Consider the following 22796-nt stretch of genomic DNA (forward strand, 5'->3'; position numbering starts at 1 on the left):
TTGCGACTGTCAATTAAAATGTGCCATTATTTATTGCCCAAAAAAGCTGTTAGCCATTTGACATGACTGTGATAGCTGGTGATTTGCAGTGCACTACTTTGCAGATTGGTCATTATGGAAATGAACTGGATGTGATCTCATGCAAAATTGGCCTGTTTAGTAAATCTTGCCCTCAATGTGTGTAAAGATAGCATTATTATTGGTTGTCTGATGAATTTATCTGTTTTTGATTGACAGGTACAAGCCCTTTTTTCCTTTCCAAGTGCAGCCACCGCTGGCGTCATCATGTGACCTGGACATCTCCATCCGAGAGACACTATTGGTGGAGGGGCGTCTGCGTGTCACACTTGTTGAATGTAGCAGGTAGGGCAGACTTCTGTTGCTGTGCGTGACACAATCAACATTTACTTAACCTTTCATTTTTTGGAAGGTTAGTAAGCAACAATAGGGCATAATAATATTAATAATGCACTGTCATTAAAATGCTGGACACTTTAAGCAGATGGTCGTTTATATTATGGGATAAAAAATAAAAACGTTATTTTAATGCTGTATTTTAAGTGAATTTAGGCATCATAACATTGTAATGTACGGTATGGGAAATTCATATTAATTTTGAGATTTGGGAAACATTAATTGTTAATCTGTTTAAGAATTGGAGTGCTCACTTTAAGTGAGCATTAAATTAAGGAAATAGTAATCTAAAATTAAAAATATGGGAAACTGTCATGCACAGTTGAATAAGTACAGCTTGTCATGTGTCTCTTGTGCAATATTCAGTGTTATTTCCGATCAGGGATATTAAATTAATTTTGTACCGCTAGCCTCTATTCAATAATTGCTTTTACACCTGCCTTTTGTTTTCTTTAATTCTCTTCCTCATATATGTTGTTCTTCAAAGTAGTAGCACATATAAAACTTACAAAAACATTCATATAAAGAGTCTGGAATTATATGTGTGTATTCAGGTTTGTACACTGCTGTTTCTTTTTTATTCTTTTGGGACACAAAACTCAAAGACAGCCATAACATTCTAAGCCAGTAACATTTGAAATGGCCTGGTTGCAAGCTGTTGTGTTTGAGAACACACACACACAATGCAACAAAAGCTGTATTCTTTCTATTGTGTCTTTGTCAGATTAGTAACTGACTTCAATTGTGTTTGTAATGGGCTTTCTATTAATAATGCAGAGCCTTTGACAATTACAAACCCAGCTCAGCTCTGATGTGTACACTCTCACACACACTCTCACACACACTCTCACACACACTCTCACACACACTCTCACACACACACACACACACACTATTTGTAGGCTGTACACTATGTCCTTCCATGTAGCAGTAAGTTTAGAGCTTGGGAAAGTTTGTCTCAACTGTGCTGTGGCTTTTTCACCACCAGAGGGCAACAGTGGACCAGTCATGCTTCTGGAGGGCCTTTTGGATTTTGGTTGCTTAGGATTTAGAAGGAGCTTATAGTTTACAGGAAGGAGGCCCTCCAGGAGCAGGATTGGCATCACTGCTTTAATTACAAATCTGATGAAAAAAAATTAATATATATTTATTTGTTTTAATGGAGAAAGTGTCACGTTTTTAAGCAAAACACAGAAAGCAAATACAATTTGGTACTAAAAACTCACTAATAATCTATACATCTGTTCTTGCATATTATATTTTTATATTTTATAATTCATTTATACTACCATTCAAAAGGATTTTGTTGTTGACTCTTATGCTCACCAAGGTTGCATTTATTTGAGCAACAATACAAGAGAACAGTAATATTGTGAAATTTTATTGCAATTTAAAATAAATGCATAGATTATTAATTTAATATGATATTATTATTATACATTTATTTTAAGTTTTGAAGAATAAACGCAACAGCATTTATTTGAAATAGAAATCTTTGTAACAAATGTATTTGCGATCACTTTTAAAAGTATAAAAAAATGAATTTATTTATAAAAAAAAATCGAACTAATCTCAAACTTTTGAATGGTAGTGTGAATGTATTTTTTTATAGCCATAATGGTTCTTTTCTTTTAAGTGCTTGTAATGATAATGTTTAGCCAGCAGATGGCAGTAGTAGCTTATAAACGCTCATTTGAACTGACTGTCTGTTGATCAGGTTTCAAAGCTATTCATTTCTTTGATCACAGTATTAAAACACTATTTCCTTTTTTGTTTGTCCAATTCAGCTATTGTGTATATAAAGTAATATTGTATATAATTTAGTTATTGTTTATAATGTACTGAAATATACCAGTACATTTAAAATAATGAAAATGTTTTTTTTTTTTTTCCTGTGTTCTCTCTACAGGTTGTTTATCCTTGGCTCATATGAAAGGGAGACATATGTTCACTGCACCCTAGAGCTCAGCTCTGACGAATGGCGGGAAAAAACTCGCAGCTCCATCAAAGAGGTACACATTACATGTCCTGCTGCATGTGTTTCTCTCTGCCTGGTTTACTGCGCTGCGCACATGCACAAACACGCATGTTTGATATGCATTAATAAATACACATGCACAAGCACACATGCATGCACACTGTTGTTTATAGGACAGGTCAAAAGTCATGGATGGGTAGATGAATCAGTAAATATCCAGCTATATTTAAACTGTAGTTCTTTGCTATGATTTTAGTGTTGCAAATGTAAAAAACGGGAGATAATGATGTGCAGCACAGCTGTACAGGTTTAAAGGACTTTGGTTTGTAGATGTTGTTTGGGGATGCTACGTGGCGTTCTATGGCATTCTGTGAACATTAGAAATGGCACAGTAATATGTGAGTAATATTGTTATTAATTTTGGAGGGAGTTGATGTTGCTCATTTGTTCTTCTCTATGAGGAGTTATAGACTCAGAACATAAATATAATATTGGTTGTGCTTTAGTTTGTAGTTTGGGCGAAGCACATTTCAGTTTATTCCTTTATTGCTTATCCATCAAAATGTGCAGCTTTATGAAGTGGCTTGTGTCTATAATAAATCTGTAGTCTCTTTCCCTCTATTATAAATGTCTGTTTGTCTTCCTTTTTGAAGGAAGGACAAACACAATCTAATTACTATTGATTTAAACAAATTCATATTTGGCAAAAACCTTTTCCTTTTCTATCTGCGACTTCACCACGCAGTAGATGACCGCAGTCAGTAAATATCAACTTAAATTGCTTTAATTGTTTTATTTAGTCTCTCATCTCGTTAAATCCAGCACCCAGCTCACATCCGGTGCAGAAAGAGTAGGTTGTGTTTACATTTCCAAGCGAGGTCACAACTACCTATTTTATAAAGGTCCATCCAATGTGATTTGTAATCTGTTACCTATTAATCTATGAGTCTTTTGTTTTTAATGCATATGTTGCATAACATGGATCTGTTTGTGCACTAATGCCAGACTCATCATTCCTTTATGAATCATTTCCCCTTTTTGTTTGTGTCTGAACAAGCTGCTAATGAAGAAGAAAATAATCAAAAGAGATGAAGCACTGTTCATTTGTAAAGTATTTAATTCACTGGAAATGAATATCTAAAAAGCCAGTAATGCATTGTTATATGGAGTATACTAACTAATTATTTGACATAACAAATTACTCAAACCATGATATCAGATTTTGGTTAAACCAACTAACTCTGTTAAGAAACATTTATTTACAATGATGAAATTAGTTGTGTTGATGTTTTACTATAAATTTGAAATATTGATACCCTTCTCAGGATTATTTGATGAATAGAAAGAACAGCAATTGAAAATAGAAGTCTTTTGTAATATAAATGCCTTTGCTGTGCAAGGGTAGTATATACAGTAACATAGAAGTTATTATATCTATTTACTGTTTATTAATTCACTAATCTGACTTTATCTGATTTTTAGAAGTACAATAATGCATCTGAAATGAACAGCTGCACTGAAACTAGAATATATTTCTTTGTGTGCGGCTGACTGTAGACTCTACTTTATTAAGAAACACAATGAAACCAGCCTGCGTGTGTTCGTGAGAGATCGGATCACTGTAACAGGCATGCACCAGCACTGACACAGCATGTTCATATGCTTGATGACTCTACATATATTACATTAACCAATCCCATCAGCAAGGACAAGCGGTGTTTGAGCAACTGCATGCATGTGTAAGTGTGCCTTTGCGTAGACACTCATATGAATGTGCAGATATTTGAAACACAGAATTGTGCACGGAGATGCAGATGCACAACTGGCCGCTGTGTGTTTCACCCTGTGTTTATCAGCTCCCCCCAGACCCCCAGATTCAGAGACCTCAGCAGGGACTCAAACACAGGATTAGTACAAATATCATCTGGAAAAGGTCATTGTTTTTCTTTTCTTTTCTCTCCCATGAACATCCCATCCTTCTCTTTTTCATTCACTCCATTGGATCTCTCTTTCCTCTCTATATTACGTTCACCATATCCTTAAACTAATTTTACATGTAACACACTCTGCTTATAAGTACAATGGTCCATATACATGGTATTTTCATGGTACTCCAGAGTGTAACCATGGTATGTGCACAAAAGAATATGTGCATGGTAGCACTCTTTGTGTGCATGCTGGGGGATTGTTTTTTAACACCATCTAAACGCTGTAAAGTGTTAAAGCATGTTTTCTTAGCTTCCGCCTCTGGTGCAGAGAGGCTAACACCGCTATCAGTAATACGTAAGTGATACTGAGCCTCTGGGGTCTTTTCATTTATTCTTATCTCCTGCCCGTTCCAGCCGCTCTCACCATCGACCTGCACCGCCCTGCAGTCGCTCACCCGCCGATGCCCATTTCCAGCAAACCTCAGTGTACGTGGTCATCTAGATAAGTTAGAGACCGTAAGACTTTTTCATGCAAAGAAACCCTTTTTTAACATACATTTGCTATTCTAAGGTTTCTGTGGTATTAGAATGCCTTTAAATATAAGGGAGTTGATATAATTGACATCATTTCAAATATAATAAAATTAATTTTAATACTTTTATAATATTTTAAAGGATTATTAACATTTATATATTTTACCTGTTTACTGAGATTTTAATAATGTTAAAATTACATATATATATAAATTATAAATGAAGATGATTAATAGATGAATAGATGAATTATATAAAAAAAGAATCATTTTATAGTTTGCACTCACAAAGAGGAAAAATAATAATAATAATAATAATAATAATAATAATAATAATAATAATAAAAAAGCATTTTTAAAATAAGATCAACTGTAAAATATTTTCTAAAAATTGAGAGTGCAAAATGATTCTTAATAAATTCATAAATGATTAGTAAGGAATTTTAATCCAGTATTTGCAAATGGCTGGAAAGGTCACAGAAGTTCACAGGCCAACCGGAGAGTGAGTGTTTCAGTGTTTGAACTGATGTAAGTTTGCACACCTGCTCTGATCATTTCTCTTAACAACCTGACATCAAAACTCTGTGTGGACGATTCTGTGTGGTCCTCGGGCTTTTGCTCCAGCGAAATATTCTCTGATGTTGTTATTCCAGATGCAAGATGCATCAGAAACGTGTTCGACATTTCTCTGAGAATAACACAGAATGTCCTCGTTTTTCAAAATATGGGCTGTGTGAGTTCCTTACAATCTAAATAACACCATCGAGCGCTGCAGGGGGTGTGTGTGCTGTGTTTATTTGTGTGTGTGTGCATGTATAAGTCAGTGTGTGTTATGGGAATCTAGCTCTGTCACTGGTATTTTTCCGTCATCGTTGTTTAGAGAGACGTGACGTTGTTTAAAACATGTTGTCTCTCAGATCAGTGGCTTTCATTGCCTTTCCTTCAATTATTATTATTATTTTTTTAGATGATTGGCATGCCTTTTGCTCATTTGAGTTTGTGTCTTTTATATTTGAAGTCCTGTTATGTCTATATAGCTTTTATAAGATGTTTGTGATGTTTGCTGTTGAATTTCCTCTCGACACCCACTTGGACTCAATTTTGCCTTTAATTTGTGGTGTGTGTGTGTTCTCCAGTTGTCATGTTTGTGTGTTTCCATTTGCCCACCTAGATTTAAATCTTATTTAAACCAAAGACAAATAACCCTCTGTGTACCTGCTTTGTCAGGATATCAGTTCAGATCTATTCATCTTAGCTTATTCAGATACAAACATCTCTCATAATGGCTCTAAGATGACTGTTTCATCCGCAGAACCCCCCACCACCCGAGGACTGGCTTTCAGGCCACTCTGATGCAGTGTTAGTATCAAAAAACAAACAAAAAAAAAACAATAAAATTCAAGGTATATTTTAGAATTTAATGTGTAACTATAAATATTTTTGCTTTATAAATATTTATATATTATATATTTTTTTATAAATTATAGAATTATATAATTTAAATTATATGGTTAATTTATAATAAAAGCATTCTCTTTTCTTCAGTGCCTAAGGAAGTCTTACATATAATTCAGGGTCTGTCATTAAAACAGTTTTCCAGGCTTTTTTAAAATTGATTTTGCTCTGTGTGCCAATGATGATGATCAAACTAATTTGACAGCCGTCCCTGTGCATGACGGAGTGTGTGATGGGTGTATTACCAACGCCACAGACGCGAACACTCATTTCTGGATGTTCCAGCCCCATCACTAAATGAACCTCAGCTCCACCCTCCACAACAGAAAACGCAGCATGTGAACACGCAAATAGAGTCGTTTTTATATGTTTATAAGATGACGCAAGTTGCAACAGATAACAGAAATGTTGTAACAGTCTGGATCATTTCCAATAAATCAATATTTTGCAGATGAATTTAATGGATTTCTGTCTTGAGACAAAGACAGATGCACTTTTCACAGCCGCAAAGATTTGAATCTAAAGGACCGCATTATTTTGCAAAGTGGTAAAAAATGTTCTGATCCATTAGAGCAGCATTTTGCAAGGTGATGTATGGAGAAACCTCCTTGCTTTATTCAGCGCAGCATGACTCTTAACCTCTCTCAGTCAGTTCTTCTTCTTCTCCCAGCCGAGTGTTCAGAGTCAGGGCCAGGTGTCTTTAACTTTGTTCTGAAGTATGTATTGCCTGCAGTCAGCTGCTGCTGTATTTTGAGCTAATTATTGTCTGTAGTGTGGTGTCTGACAGGCCAGCTGCTCTTTGTCTGTGCCGTTACGATTTGATGCAGTCTGAAGTATATTGCCACTAAATCTCATTTTAATGCAGTTTATTGCTGCTCTCTGCTTGGCTGGGCACCTCTTCTGGAAATAAAAAGATTGAAGAGAGAAAGAGAGAGCTGCAGAGATGAACATGAGTCTCTTAACATTTTAAAGCTTTATTTACATTATAGCTTTTCTTCTTTGCTTTGATTAGCTTTTTCTACAATTCCTTCCTTGGTTTTCCATTTCCTTTATTATTTTCTTCTTTTCTTTTCCTTATTTTCATCTTTTATGTCCTTTCCTCTCCCCTCGTATACTTTCCTATTTTCCCCTTTCTGTTTTTCCTTTCTTTCCTTGTTCCTTCATTTCCTTTTCTTTGCTACTACACTTCTTTTTACTTTACTTATTTCCTTTTTCCATCATTTTCTTACTCCTTTGAATTGATTTTCTTCGTTTCCTTTCCTAAACTTTCCTAAATGTTCATAAACTTTCGTATTCTCCATTTGTGAACTTCCTTTATTTCTTAAGTCTTTTTCCTTTCTTTTAATTTCCTTTCCTGTGTCCCCCTTCATTTTTAGTCCTTTAGTTATTTACTGTATTTCCTTAATCTTTTTCTTCCTTCATTTCCTTTTTCCTCCTTCATTCCTTGCTTTTTTAAAGTATTTACTGTCCCTTTTTTCCTCCCTTTTTCATTCTCCTACTGTTTCTGTTACTGGAGCAGTTATTGTCTAGTGATGGCTGGGTGGGTAAACAGTAGTTTTATTTCATGGTAATCTAAAGGTGATGTCTTCCTGCTCACGGCTGACAGCTGAAACTGATATTAACGGACGGACAGAGTTAACACGTGTATTTGGAGGAGCATTCATTGCTTGCAGTCAGATTAGAGCCAGGTGCTATAGTTTAGATCAGTCCATCACTCTTTGAAGCAAAATGTCACCTGTTGAATATAGAGCTGCTGTTGAACGTGTTATAAAGCCATGAATCTTTTGACTGTATCAGACAGCTGTCGATTGCACGGGAAAGGGACGTTTGAAACTGCACTTTTAAGTAACTGACTCAGTTTAAGCTGAGAGAATGAAAATGACAAATAAAATGCCAGAGTGATAAGGACACACTCTTGCCCCCCCCACCCCCTCCACATGGCTTTTGAGCGTCGATATGAGAGACTCCTTCATCTTCCCTTCCATCTTTCATTGGGCCATCCTCGTTCTACCTTTCACACGTGGGGGTTAAACTGGGGGTGCGTCCATGTAGATGAGGGGACAGTTCCTGAGCATCTGGATAACAATGAAGGTGCTAAAAACGGAACCAACTTGGACCGGCGTTAAAGAACGCTCTGGTCTCTGTGAACAATTGCAAATGAGGGGATGAGAAGGGTCTTGTTTTTGAATGTCCCCCGTCTCCATAACAACGCTCCCTTTTGTGTGGCACTCTCTGAAAAGCCTCCTCCTATCACAAAAACGTCGCGGCAGCATGGAAATTCAGCCCGTCCGTGATGAGACGCAACTGCATTCATCCCAGCTTTGAACAAATGTGTGCAAATCAGAGTGATTCCTGGAATAGGTTCGTCAGGGAAAAAAATGAGAAGCAATTCGTGCAACTTGCTGAACCCATGATGGAGGGTTTCACTAAATAAAGGCTTTTTTTGTTTTTCAAAATATATGTTTAGCACTAAAATTTGATTTGGAATCCGCAAATCTGTGGTAGATTTTATATAAGATTTTTGTGATATTTTATATTTGGTTGTCTCCCTCTAACTCAAAACTCGGAGTCAGAACTGGATATGGTAGATGTTGTAAATTATAGCCTCATGTCATTGTTGTGTAACTATGTGTGAAGCAGTGTTTTGTTCATTTGCATGGATTGGAGGAAAGGGCGAAATGAAGAAGAGTGATTGAATTAGCCGAGTGTTGGAAAAGGGCAGTGTTGACGATATTCCCCCCCGCCATTAGTTATTATGCCACATGTGACTCAAATCAGCCAACTTAATACAAAACACATTAATCCACAGCAACACTTCCTGCTTAATTATCCTCACTTCCTGCCAGCTTTGGCTGTCAGACATTTTCAAATTGAGTTTTCGTCAAGCTCTGAAATTTCTTGACATAACATTTCCACTGCTTAATTTTTAACCCTGTTACTCGTGAGATAATTGAGAATAAATGTTTTCACTTTATCTGAAGTTATGAATCCTCGCAGTTTTGTTGTAGCTCTGAAGGGAAGAAAAAAACATTAAGAACCTTTACGGATGTTAAAAGTCACATCCCTTTATTCAAAAGACAAATATGTTTATTAGTTTTGTATTAATCATCGATTTCAGCTGTAAGCCAAGTCATTGAAAAAAACTATTTTTCTAATTAGTTTTAGTTTTTTTTGAAATGGGAAAAATATCTAAACATCAATTTTACAATATACAATATAAGTTTACTTCGAGTAAGAAAAAAAAAGTTATTCGATATTAAGATTTCTTTTTAGATGATATGTAAGTGTTTCTGTGTGGTGTGAACATATATACTTTACAGAAAAAAATATGCATTTTTCCAAGAAAGATGTTATTTCTCGTTTAAGAATAAATAAATAAAAAATTGTGAAATTGAGAAAGTATAAGATTTGTTATTTGACTTTTGAAATCTATAGTTCACTTCTGTTTTAGTCAGTTCCTAATAAAATCCCCCATGCATCCACTTCAGCGGATCGATCTAAGCACCCTTTGTTTCGCGTCTCTGTTATTTTTTTCTATTAATCGCTAGAGCTCTCTGATGCTGTTTGTGTGTGTGTGCACATGCCTTGCGGGGACTGCTACCCTATACCCTAACACTAATCTCTCTGACATGTGCCAGATGATTCGATTACTGGCCATTGCTCTGAAGGCTCTCACTACAGCATCTGACCACTGAACTCAGCCGCTGTGTGTGAGCAAGAGTACAACTGGCCAATATACTGCAGCTAAAAATATAGATCTTGATGTTTTTCAGCCTTTTCATGATATCTCTTTGTATATTTTCTCTGAAATGGTTTAAAAGTACAGAGGAATCATAATTTCAACTCAACAGCTATTGTGGCTGATTCCATTCAAAATGTTTCATGTATTTATATTTTTACATACTTTTTGTCTTTCTAAATAAACCATATTACATGGAGAAAACAAAGTTAGTATTCTTATTAATTTAAAATCATCTAATTCATCTCTTAAAATGTGTATTTTAATTATTATTTACAGAAATATTTCTTTGTTGTTGCATGACTCGTGTTTTCTCCTTTTGCCAGCTGGTGGGAGTGAGTCTGAATGTGCTTGTCGAACTTAATTTCATTAGCTCACCTCTTGTGGAGAAAGCTAACAGATTAAAAAACCCAAACCTTTAAGAGAAACCGGCTCTCAGGAGACAAAAAGCTATATGCTTCATGCATTTAAAGTTGCTGAAGGCTTGTTCACAGTGTTACGTTTTTTTTTTTTTTTTGCCACAAAATTGATTAAATGTAGCATTGGTGTGTATAAAAGACTTCTGAAGATCCAAAAAAATTGTTTGTAAGCAATCAAAACTGCAAAGAAATAAAATTTTTCCATGTTTTTTGGTTTAATTACTGTTCATTTATTTATTTATTATTCAAAGAGTAAAGCAAAGTATCAGTTGTGTGTTGGATGCTGGGCACCATCAGTATCACCCGTGTTGCTTAAGTAAAGGATGAGAGTCTGTTGTGAATAGGGTAGATTTATATAAGCCAGTTGAAGAGAAAGGTGGGGGATGAAGGGAGTGGGAGGATGAATGAAATGGATAGCATGTAAAGAGAGAGAGAGAGAAATGGAGAGTGGGAGGTTTGGCTGAACACACACAGGTGTACACACAAGGCAACTGACCGTTCTGTACAATAGCTTCAATGGGCATCTGTCAACAATCACAGCGGTGCACGGAACACGTCTACCACCTACAAGCACGTATGCACTCGCTGACACCTGACGACAAGAAGAAAACTTTCAATTCGTTGTACAGAGTGTGTAGGGCTGTTTGCTTTTTCTGAGCAGTTATTCATCTGTCTGTCTGTCTCTTTGAGTGCACTGTACGATTTGATGTCTGTGCACATTTAGAGGCTGTATTAGTGTGGCCAAGCGTATGCTGTATGTTTTGTGTTGTGCATGTGAGCAAGAGGGAGATGTGTTCTTTTTGGAGGCATCAGAGAAAAACTAGAAAAGCTTTTCCACTGTCTGGCCAGTGCGAGCCAGGGCTTAAAATGTGCCGGGTGGGGCTAATAGCCTCGGGCCTGTACCACGAGGCCAAAGTAGCGCTGCATTTCCACTTTCGGGCCAGAAGCTCCGCTGCGATATAGGGGTTGCGACACAATATATTGCGATACACTGTGATACTGTAAGGCAATATATTTGGATATTTCTTATTTTAGCAATAGGATATATTTTTAGGAAAGCTGACATTAAGAAAACACCACCAAATGCAAACCTTAGCAAAAAATAAATAATTAAAATTGTTTAACCAGAACACAGTGGGATCTGCATTTGCAATAATCAGTCCGTCCCCAGTCCCTTTTTAAGGAATAATCACACAACATTTCTTCCATGTTTTATTTTTAACAGTAAATCCCCCTTTAAAAAAACAAAAACAAGTTTGCTTCATTTTCAATAATTAAAAGATAAATTAAATAATTGTTGCCTTCATTTGATAACCAGAAAAATGTAAATACACAACAGAATTTCCAAGGGAAAAAAACATTTCATAAGGCTATTTTAAGAATTGTTTTAAATGAATTAAGTTGTTTTTATGCATTTAAATGATTAGGCATGCTAAAACACAGAATTAGGTAACAATAAAACATATGGTGAAGAAAATATAAAACATTTCATAGGGCCCTAAACATGTCATTTTTGTTAAACTTTTAATAAACTGATGTGAAAATGTATAAGTTTTATGATTTTAATTAATTAAACATTATTTTTGATCAATACAATTTAATTTAACCATTAAAATGGAGTTAAAACAGGGAAAAAATTTGATCCAGAAAAGAAAAAATGGAACAAAAAAAATAGAATTTGGGAAAAAATAAAACTGATTTCATTGGGCCTTATACAACACAGACCCTGGATCAGGACGTCACTCCACACTGGATAAAAGAGCCAGAAGGAAACTGGTCAGAGAGGTGACCAAGAGGCGTACATCAATTGTGAAGTAGCTGCAGGAATTTATGACAAAGAAGAAAACAGCTACTCCTCGAGAAAGGCCTCACTGCTGAGCTTTGCCAAAACGCACCCTGAAGATTCCGAGGCAGATGAGACTAAAATTAATTATTTGGCCTCAACACCGAACAATATGTCTGGCACCAATCCAATCCAGCTTACCATCCAAATAACACCATCCTGGTTGATTCTCTGTTGTTGTTTGTATTTTTGACATGTTGGTGTTATATCTTTCACTGTTATATGTTATAAGTTGCACTGAGTAAATAGAGCTGGAAAAAAAAAACTGTGTCCATCTTCATTTCAGGCTGCAAAGGAGGTGGTGGGGGGGGCTGATTCTTTACCCATTGTATGTTATGACAGAACATGAATGTAAGTCTCTTATGCTCAAAAATACAGTAAGACATAAATATTGTAAACAGTCACTTTTGATAGATTTTAATGCTGAATAAAGTGGTTAATTGGTATATATCCTATCCTACAAACATTTCAAGCTACAGTTGCTTAAAATTACAATAAATTGCAACTTTGTATTGATTGATTGTGTATATATGTGTATGATTTTATATGTTGCTAATATATTGGCAGGGCAAATACAAATCTGAATATACGTAAGCCTTCAGAATTGTGTGCATGAGTTGTGTAGAGTACTTTTCTTTTACGATTTAATTCTTCAATACTTTTTTTTGTGCCCTTATTAGAGCTTGCACAGCCAATCCCACATTGTGGGAACCAGAACATTGTTCATAATTAATATTTCACAGAAGTCGGTCATATGTGATTGGCATGGCATGTGGGTGAATAAATAATGACATTTTATTTTCTCAGCTGCAGGCCTGTTTTTTCTCGTGGTTCTATTGAATGTGTACTGGTATGTGAGTATTGTGTGTTAATTCAGACATTTATGCTGTAATCAGTGGCACTGACCTGAAAATGTCCCACAGGCGCCCTGTTTGTGTTTGTTGTTGAAAAGCTGTTTTATATTTCCCTGATACTCGATGTGAGGGTGTATTTGTGAACCTTGTGGTGATGAGGTTAGACGGACAGTAAATTGACTCCTGAACAGCGTCCTCACGTACCAGTCGGAGCGACAGCAGTCCGTTTACCTGCACTCAACACACGCGGACACACAGTAACGCACACAATGAGTGTGTGAGCGTTCCTCCTGCTGTGCCTTTCCATGCTTGTGTAATTACCCCTTAGCCACCGCTCAGCTACAGAAATCGTCTGTAATTGCCGCTCAATGTCGCTGTTTGGTTCCAGTGTCAGACAAATCTTTCTTTCTCTCTTTCATGTCTTCTCTCCTTCTGTCTTTAAACCTTGTCATTTTCCCATTCTAAAAGTGGGGAAACAAAGGTGCACGTTAAGAGCAGGTTTGTCTTGCAATCTAGTTGTGGACTTTATTCCGTCTGATGGTAACGCTTCTGTGGTCCGTCTTAAACTCAAGGCATCATATAATGTAGGTCTAACCAGTTCTGATGTTGAGGTACAACATGTTCTGTACCAGAAGACATTGATCAGAATGTTTGGAAGTAATTTTTAGTGTTTGTTATGGTTAATATCAGATGAAAGCCATCTCTAGATCACAGCCCTTTGTCCACCATGCAAACAATGGTGTCTTTACATACAACCAGTGATTCTTAACATACGCTTTGCTTTCATTTTCATTCTCTAATCTTGGAAAGGTTGCAATGAATTATCCCAAATATGCTGGTAAAAGACCAACAGTGTCCTCAAAAAAAAAAAGCCTGGAGCTTTTGTTTTTCTCCCACGAACCCTCTCTGACACGTGTAAATGGTGGGATCAGGTTGTGTCCTGCGGGAGGAAATGTTCAGAATTAATCATCTCTGTGGAGAGTTTCACAGCAGCCCTTCAGTCATTAAGATTAATGTTCCTGTGTATTTATTTTGTCTGTTATGAACAAACTTATCAGCATCTCAGCTAGCTGACATGTATGCAAATAGTGTTGGCACACGTGTTCTCCCCTTGTCTCATTTCTTACTCCTGAGGCTACCACAAATGCCTTCTTTCAGTAGCAAAGCAATGGATTATGTAAAAAACATGCTTAGAAATAATTTGATGAATCAGTTGTGTGTTCACTTGGCCATTTTAAACAGTAAATTAAATATTCAAATAAACTATTATTTTTGTTTGATCAGTGGCACAAAGGCAATAGCACTATAAGATATCAATGTTAAATAGTTAGATGAATTAATAATATAATATTCAGACTATATAATAAATGAACATATACATAACATAGTGATAGTTTGCTAATCATACGATAATCTGTTTATAGTCACCATGGAAGTAAGATAGATAGATAGATAGATAGATAGATAGATTAAACTAAATATTATAGTTTTATACAGTTGAATTTGGGTGTTTTTTGTAAGTTGCCTTCTAAGAACTTTCAGAGGGTTCTTGAATGTTTCTGTAGACAGTCATTGGTCAAAACTGGGCAAGTCAGTCCTCTGCTTACCAACTTGAGTAGATTGTCTGTTTTTTTCCTCACCCGTTTAACTCAATCAGTGCCCTTCTCAAGGGTTATAACAAATGACCGCAGCAAAATTACAGTCATCCATCTCAGCAGCTTAGATCTGCATCCTGTTTTTTGTGCCCACCCCCAGCACAGAGGACAAAGAGAGACAAAGGGGGAGACAGGACATATCATGGAAAGATCAATGAAAAACAATCACTCGTATTTGTGCTACAGTACAATTATACAGTCCAGAACATAATTCTTGTATGTTGGTGGATCTAGTGGATTTTTTCCTCACTTTGGTACACTAACTTACTCCTTATATGTACCTGTTGTTGTATTGTGTCACCCCGAGGGGCAGGTGGACCTGCAGGTGGATTTTTTGATGTAGAATTTCGTGATGCAGCCAGCCCTGATACAGCATCTGCTACTTTGTGGCACATTTGCAGTGAAATTCGAAGTAATTGCAGACCTCCCTTCCTTCGTTTTAGAGAGCATTGTTTTATCACCATGAAAACTGTTAGATGTGATGGGAAGAGAGAGATTTCTATAGAAAGTGATGGCTGTCTTGTTCACATCATAATGTAGGTTGTCCGCCCTAATTATAAACTGCTATTGCTGTCAAAAGATAAGCTTTAAGAAACACTGTCTTTTGGCTTAACTGCTAGTGTTCCTCTCAACTTCTAACAAAAGCTTCCCCTAACGACTTATTTTCAATCCAGTCCCACTTGGTGATCTTAAGACTTGAAGTAATGTATGCCAGAACAACACCTGCAATAAAGAAAAGATTACAATTTACAAATCTACTTGTAATCTTATTATAATTGTCAGTCTCAAGTTTCTTCAATTACACAACCCTTTCACAAAGATTCTCTTTGTCTGTTGCAGACTGAGGTGATCAAAGGACCATCTGGGAGCGTGGGAATGACCTTCAGGCATGTCCCTGCCAGTGATGGTGACACGGTGCATGTAAGCATAGAGACTGTCACCCCAAACTCCCCAGCTGCCCTGGCGGACTTACAGAGAGGAGATCGCCTCATTGCTATTGGAGGTTAGACTTACATTTACTATTCAAGTGGAATGTTTGACTTTGGATAGTTGTGGATAGTTTATTTGATGGACAATTGATGTAAGTTTTTATAATAGATTTGCAAAGAATTAATCATTCTTTATGTCTATTTTCATAGGAGTCAAAGTGACGTCCTCTGTCCAAGTGCCGAAGCTGCTAAAACAAGCTGGAGAAAGAGTGATAGTTTTATATGAGAGGCCGGTCCGGCACCTGGTGCCTACTGTGGGCTTGGGGACGCTCCAAGAAACCCTAGGACCAATGGAGGAACCCAGTTATCTTCATCATCCTGGGGGCTACGAGGAGGACCCAGCCCCGATAACCACCATGGACATATCTGATCACAGAGACAATGACTCTGAGTTTGAGGAGCTAATCGTTGAGTCCAAATCAACTCCAGCTCCAGTCACTGTTGACACTAAGGAGGATTTCCTGCTCTCTGTAAACCAAAGTCCAAAAAAAACTGTGGCCAACTTGGCCAAGCCCCTTGGTTCCATCTCACCAATTCTCAACCGCAGACTGAACCTTCAGTCCCCACTCAAACCCCAGCCCAAAGAATCACCAAAGGCACCAACTCTCAAGGCTGCTGAACCTTCTGAACCACCACAGAGACCAATGGTGCCCCCTCCTCCACCACCTGCACGCCCTCCTGTCCCTCCCAGGCCCCATATAAAAGTCACATCTGCATCTTCAGAAACCCAGAGCTTGTTTGAAGGTAATGAACCTGTGGTGGAAAAAAGTCCAGAGAAAACACAACCCACTGCTGGCAGTGGTGACAAAACAGTAGAGAAAATCCCTGTGAAGTCACCAGAGCCAAAGCCTGTGAGTAAGCACCCAGAGCTTGCAGAGGAAATCCCAAATATTCCAGCCACAAACAAGCAAGATTCAGCCAAAGACAAGATATCCGAGAGCTCCTCCAACACTAGAGACAGTGTCGATGAGCAGGGTCTCTGGGAATCATCTGAAATCATGTACCGCAGCAGAGCTGCTCGATGGAACAAAGCCTCTGTGATCTTTGAGGTGGAAAGCCACTACAAATTCCTTAATGTAGCACTTTGGTGCAAGGACCCCTTCAAGCTTGGTAGTCTCTTGTGCTTAGGGCACGTCAGCTTGCGCTTGGAACACATAGCACTGGAATGCTTAGCTACATCATCTGCTGAATATCAGAGCACCTTTCGTCTATGTGCTCCTGAACCAAGGGCCAGCGTCAGCCGTACTGCTTTGCGCAGCTTGAGCACTCACAAAGGTTTCAATGAGAAACTCTGTTACGGAGATGTTACCCTCAACTTCACTTACCTTGCAGATGGGGAGTCAGACCTCTCCAGTGGATTGGTAGAACGTGAGCGGCATGGAAGTCTTCAGGAAGAGGACTTAAAAGACCGGGAAAAGGAACGGGAGCAGGTACTCATGGCAACCCGGGATGAACCAAGCTACAGCGGCATGCAGTTTGGAGATATGCGGCACAATTTTCAAGACACTCAGTTCCAGAATCCCACTTATTGCGATTATTGCAAGAAGAAGGTGTGGACCAAGGCTGCCTCACAGTGCATGACCTGTTCTTATGTCTGTCACAAGAAGTGTCAGGAGAAGTGTCTAACAGAGTTTCCTAAATGCGTAGCTGCCTCAGTCCGACGTGGAGCAGATCCTGAGGCCAAGTCTACCATCAATCGGGCAACTACTGGCCTTACACGTCACATTATCAATACTAGCTCTCGACTACTCAATCTGAGGCAGGTGCCCAAAGCCAGACTTGCAGAACAGGTTGCAGAAATAGGATCAGGACCGGTGGAGCCTTCTCCGAAACAGACACCTAACACATCTGACAATGAGAGCAGTGACACAGAGACCTATACTGGGGCCAGTCCTTCCAAGCAGCCACCTGGTAGTAGTGGCTCCAAACTGGTGCGCAAGGAAGGTGGGCTGGATGACAGCGTCTTCATTGCCGTCAAAGAGATTGGTCGAGATCTTTACCGTGGCCTCCCAACAGATGAGCGTTCACATAAACTGGAGTTGATGTTGGACAAGTTGCAGGCAGGAGATTGACCAGGAGCTGGAGCATAACAACACTTTGAGTGTGGAAGAGAGAGAAACGATTGATTCCCGGCACAAGGCCCTCATCTCAGCAGCTCTGGCCAAGTCCGGTGAACGACTCCAAGCGTTGACTCTGCTCATGATTCACTACCGTGCTGGCATCGAAGACCTAGAGTCTGTTGATAGCACCTCACCATCTGAACAGCATGGCTTTCCAAAGACCAAAACAGAGGGTCTGGAAGAGTCGCTGATGGGCACAGAAGTGTACGACAGTGACATATGCAGTCCTGTTGGTGTTCAGATGCTGGATGAGATTACAGATGAGCAGATCTGTGTAGAGGCATTACAGTAAAGATGACAAAAGGCATCAGGGGCTTGGGATTCAAGAACAAATACTTTTTCTCAAGTATGACTTGAGGTTTGCAAAAGTATTCCTAAAGATGTACTGTCAATTGAGGAATTTTGTGAGAGTGTCAGTAGTTTACCAATTTTTTTATTTTAATTTTTTTTTCATAAATATCCCCCCCCCCATCTTTAGTCATTGATTACTGTTTTAGAGGACAGAACCATCAGTCTGTAGATTTTTGTTAGTATTACATCAAATACACAGAATGTGAGTTCCCATGACATGATCAATCCAAGTTTTAACTGCCTTACCTGAAAGGTGCAGTTAATTTTTTTTTTTTTACATAAGCTTAAGTAGGGAGAGGTGTGAGTTTGAAGCAAGATGAGCTTGAATACATGTTTTTATTGTTATTTTGTTCATTGGTAGAGACTGAATTATATACATGTATGCTCTTAGTTATGCTCATGGTTGGAATATATACCTTGTCCATTGTGTTTTAAGCGTCAAGCCCCTCACTACAAAATGTTGGATTATATCCTGAATAACAGTCCATAGAACATGATGCCATTCCTAACCAACATTTTTTCTCTGATAAGCACCTTTTGTCCTAATTGTTTTTAATTTTAAAGCATAATTTCTTCAATGTTTATGTTTTGTTATTTTTTTTAAATGTTTAATGTTGAACTGAGAGGGAATCATCATAGGACAAATAATCTTGAGGTTATTATTCTTACTGGGGACCATTCTTTGTCTAATTTAAATTTGTCACAAAGCCAATGTGACTTTATTTTGTTTAGTTTTTTTGAGGGAAGTATATTTATATTGCATATGTGTGTTTCATAATATATGTTTCCAATAATTGCCATTACATAATCTCACAATTAATTTGTTTTGAGCCTTTATGAGTTCTAATATGCTGGCGATTTTTCTCAAACCAGTTTGGATACTTTTTATCCTCCATCAGTTGGTCCGGGTGAATGGTTATATATGTTTGAATATTTCAGCCTGTTAGTTTTTGGTTTGATTTATGTATTGGAATGTGTAATTTTGATTATCATGCAAGCAAACTTTCTGTATGTCTAACATCTGTGTGCGTTCGCATGCATTGTTGTCATTGAGAGTTGATTTTACATGTTTACTAATGAATTTATCTCCTTGATGACTAACTTTAAATTCATTATTCCGTTCACCTCTCAAACACATCTCTCAACCTGTAAAACTACATCATTAAAAACTCTTTTGTCAATGCCATATAGTATTCCTTAATTCCCAAAGCTAATGTTTAAGTTCATGAACAGTCTGTAACCTGTCTGCTCATTCTGGCCTCTGTCTGTAATATTGCTGTTTAGTTTTCATTTACTTCATTTACTTTAAATGGACTTGGAATGATCAATGAAAGACTTTTTTTTTTTTTTTGCTGTTACTACATGTGTTTTACACATGAACAACTGTAACTGGCTACATGCATTACTGGATCAGTTTTCCTGAATTAAAGCTTTTTAGTAAAAACAAATGACTAGGCCTTTAGGTGGCGAGGACAAAACTCTTAATCCAGACATGGTCAACTTTGGTCTTGGAGAGCCATAGTCCTAAAGAGTTTTGCTCCAAGTCTGATTAAAAACTGACCTGCCTGTAGCTTTCTAGTAATCCTTAGACCCTGATTAGCTTGATCAGGTGTGTTTGATTAGAGTTAGCGAAACTCTGCAGGACTGTGTCTCTCCAGGCAGAAGTCCTAGTTTTGTCCTAGTCCAACCAATCTGTGTTAACAGTCATGCTGTCCTTGTTAACATTTCTGCTGCTATATCATCTATTCATGGGCCTGGGACATCAGTTTGGTCCACCTTACCCTGGCTCAATGAGTATGTATCACCATAGAGGACCTTTGTGGGCCCCTCTGGTCACAAGGCCTTGGACAGTATACACTATTCAGCTGCTGTAGAATTGGTCTGTTTTTGCTTGTGCATTTTTTGCATAAGTTGTTGAAGGAAGGAATAACATTAAATGGTAAGGTGTTTTTTTTCTCTCTTGGCTTCTTGGTCTAGTTGCTGCTGCTGTAATCCCATGCTTCTCAATACAACACCACCATCATATGCTCTCAAAATATTTCTCCAATTATTAAAAAAAATAATAAGTATGAAACATCACATCCTCTTTGGGCAAACTGCGGTTAAGCTTTTCTGAGAAAGCTCTTGTTCTTATTGGAAGCTGTGTCATGTTTTAAAGCGCTATTGTAAAAAGCCTAGTAATGTAGGTGACTTTAAACCATGTTCTTTCTCCCTGAACTTCTGTAGTGTTCAACATGTGGGTTCATCCTTTCTTTTTTGCTGTTGTTGTTATTTGCTTAATGTAAATATGATTTTTGTTCTTTTGTGGGTTTTATTTATGGTGGAGGGCATCTTTCCGACAAAGTGCACAGCTTTTAAACTTGCTGCAAGACCTTTACGCACTGACATATCATATTTGCTTATGCACTTGAGATAAATAAAATTTTAGAAATGAAAAAAAGTTTCCCTCTGTAATTTTTGCACCTTAACATATACACTAATACTGCAATAGCATTCATTTTTAGCCAATCTGTGTTTTCGCTACATTTGCATAACCGAGAAGCCAGTTGCGATGGTATGAAAACAATGAGAAGAGAATGCCGTGTTTTGCACAAAATACTTCAAAAGATGTGAGTGCAAAACTCAAGTACATCCATCTAGCCTGTGTTTAATGGAAAACATGGTAAAGTATATTTAGTAGGCAAAACTGTATGGACAGTCACTTCTGAAAACCCTGCGAGCTGATATCAGGATTATTATAAACTAAACGTTCATAATGTTAGCCATTGATAAGACATTGGGAGCAGGTGGCATTTAGTGGTTTTTGATGAACCCATTAACAAGATTGCCACACTGCAGAATCAATAACAGGAAATAACACATCTTAAACCTTGGTACAACTGAGTAAAGCAAAGAACATTTTTAAATCAATAGAACATTTTAAAGTTTTGTATTTTCATTGGATAATGCAGACTTGAATTGTCATTCTACCAGGTTCTCTTTTCATTCCAGTATTGTATCAAATAAAATTATTTGTCAATCATGTAAAGTCTGTTTTGTATGCAAAATGATTAAGATCACTTGGGAAAAACAAGCATCATGTCTTTTTAAACATTTATTTTCTGCTGTGGTCACACACACACACATACATTATCGTCAGAGCTCTAATGCTGATGTAAAACCTAACCACCAGACTAAACACTGGATATAAAACCAGCAGCTCAACCTCCTAGTTGATATAGTGTAAACACAAACAAGATATACCAGTCTGAAGGCACACACTGACGTTGGCACATACACAAATTTCAGAAAAAAAAAAACAATTTGAAAATAAATGACATAATACTCTTCTTAACCCTTACTGGGTAAACAGGTTAAAAATGACATTGCGGTTAAAGGACACTGCTGCAACTCAAACATTGGCAGCACATTTACCAATCTGATTAAACCTGCGTAGACACCTTGTTGTGTTTGCGTTTAAAAATCTGATCTTGTTTTAGATCATAGTGGAATCGACCTGTGTAGCGTCAATGGCAAACTTTGTCTGCTGACTCACTTGCATTTGTTCTGTCCAGAACTGCAGTTGTAATGATAGCAGATTGGGATCAGCGCACATCATCACATCTAATACAAACATCCTCCGGTTGTGCAGATGCTTAAAGGAACACTCCAATTTTTTTGAAAATAGGCTTATTTTCCAACTCCCCTAGAGTTAAACAGTTGAGTTTTACCATTTTCTAATCCATTCAGCGGATCTCTGGGTCTGGTGGTAGCACTTTTATCTTAGCTTAGCATAGATAATTGTATCTGATTAGAGTCATTAGACCATTAGCATCTTGCTCAAAAATGACCAAAGCGCTTTTATAGTTCTCCTATTTAATACTTGACACTTCTGTAGTTACATCATTTACTAAGACCGACGGAAAATGAAAAGTTGCGTTTTTCTAGGCTGATATGGATAGGAACTATAATCTCGCTGCGTAATAATCAAGGAACTTTGCTGCCATACCATGGGTGCAGCAGGCACATTGATATTACGCAGTGCCTGAAAATAGTCCCCAGCTAGTTTGGGACTATTTTCAGGCACTGAATAATATTCTTGCGCCTGTCGTACCCATGGTATGTCAGCAAAGTTCCTTGATGCTATCGAGATGCTAATGGTCTAATCAGATTCAATGATCTATGCTAAGCTAAGCTAAAAGTGCTACCACCAGACCCGGAGATCGGCTGAATGGATTCGAATGGATTCGAAAACTGTAAAAACTCAACTGTTTAACTCTAGGAGGGATGGAAGGATTACCTCCAAAACCAAATAGTTCAACCCATAGAAAAAGCCCGATATTATCTAATTGATAAACAAAAGATGGGAATTAGACATGTTTTTAATATTAGATTAAGCTGTCAATTAGCATATGACGAATAGGGTCCATGAAACAATAAGACTTTTCTGAATTAAAGTACACTAAAAAGTGTTTGCAGCAGGTTGTCTGATTTTAAGGCATAGAATGTGTATTAATTTAATAATAAATAATAAATAAA

At 37.5% G+C, this 22796-nt stretch overlaps 1 pseudogene; it reads left to right on the forward strand.

The window, feature by feature from the left end:
- The first annotated feature begins 217 nt into the window (after positions 1 to 217).
- LOC113084127 (PDZ domain-containing protein 8-like) lies at positions 218 to 18366 on the forward strand (annotated as a pseudogene).
- Positions 18367 to 22796: the final 4430 nt, after the last annotated feature.

The sequence above is a fragment of the Carassius auratus genome, unplaced genomic scaffold (genome assembly GCF_003368295.1).
Source record: "Carassius auratus strain Wakin unplaced genomic scaffold, ASM336829v1 scaf_tig00039708, whole genome shotgun sequence".
Taxonomy (NCBI): Eukaryota; Metazoa; Chordata; class Actinopteri; order Cypriniformes; family Cyprinidae; genus Carassius; species Carassius auratus.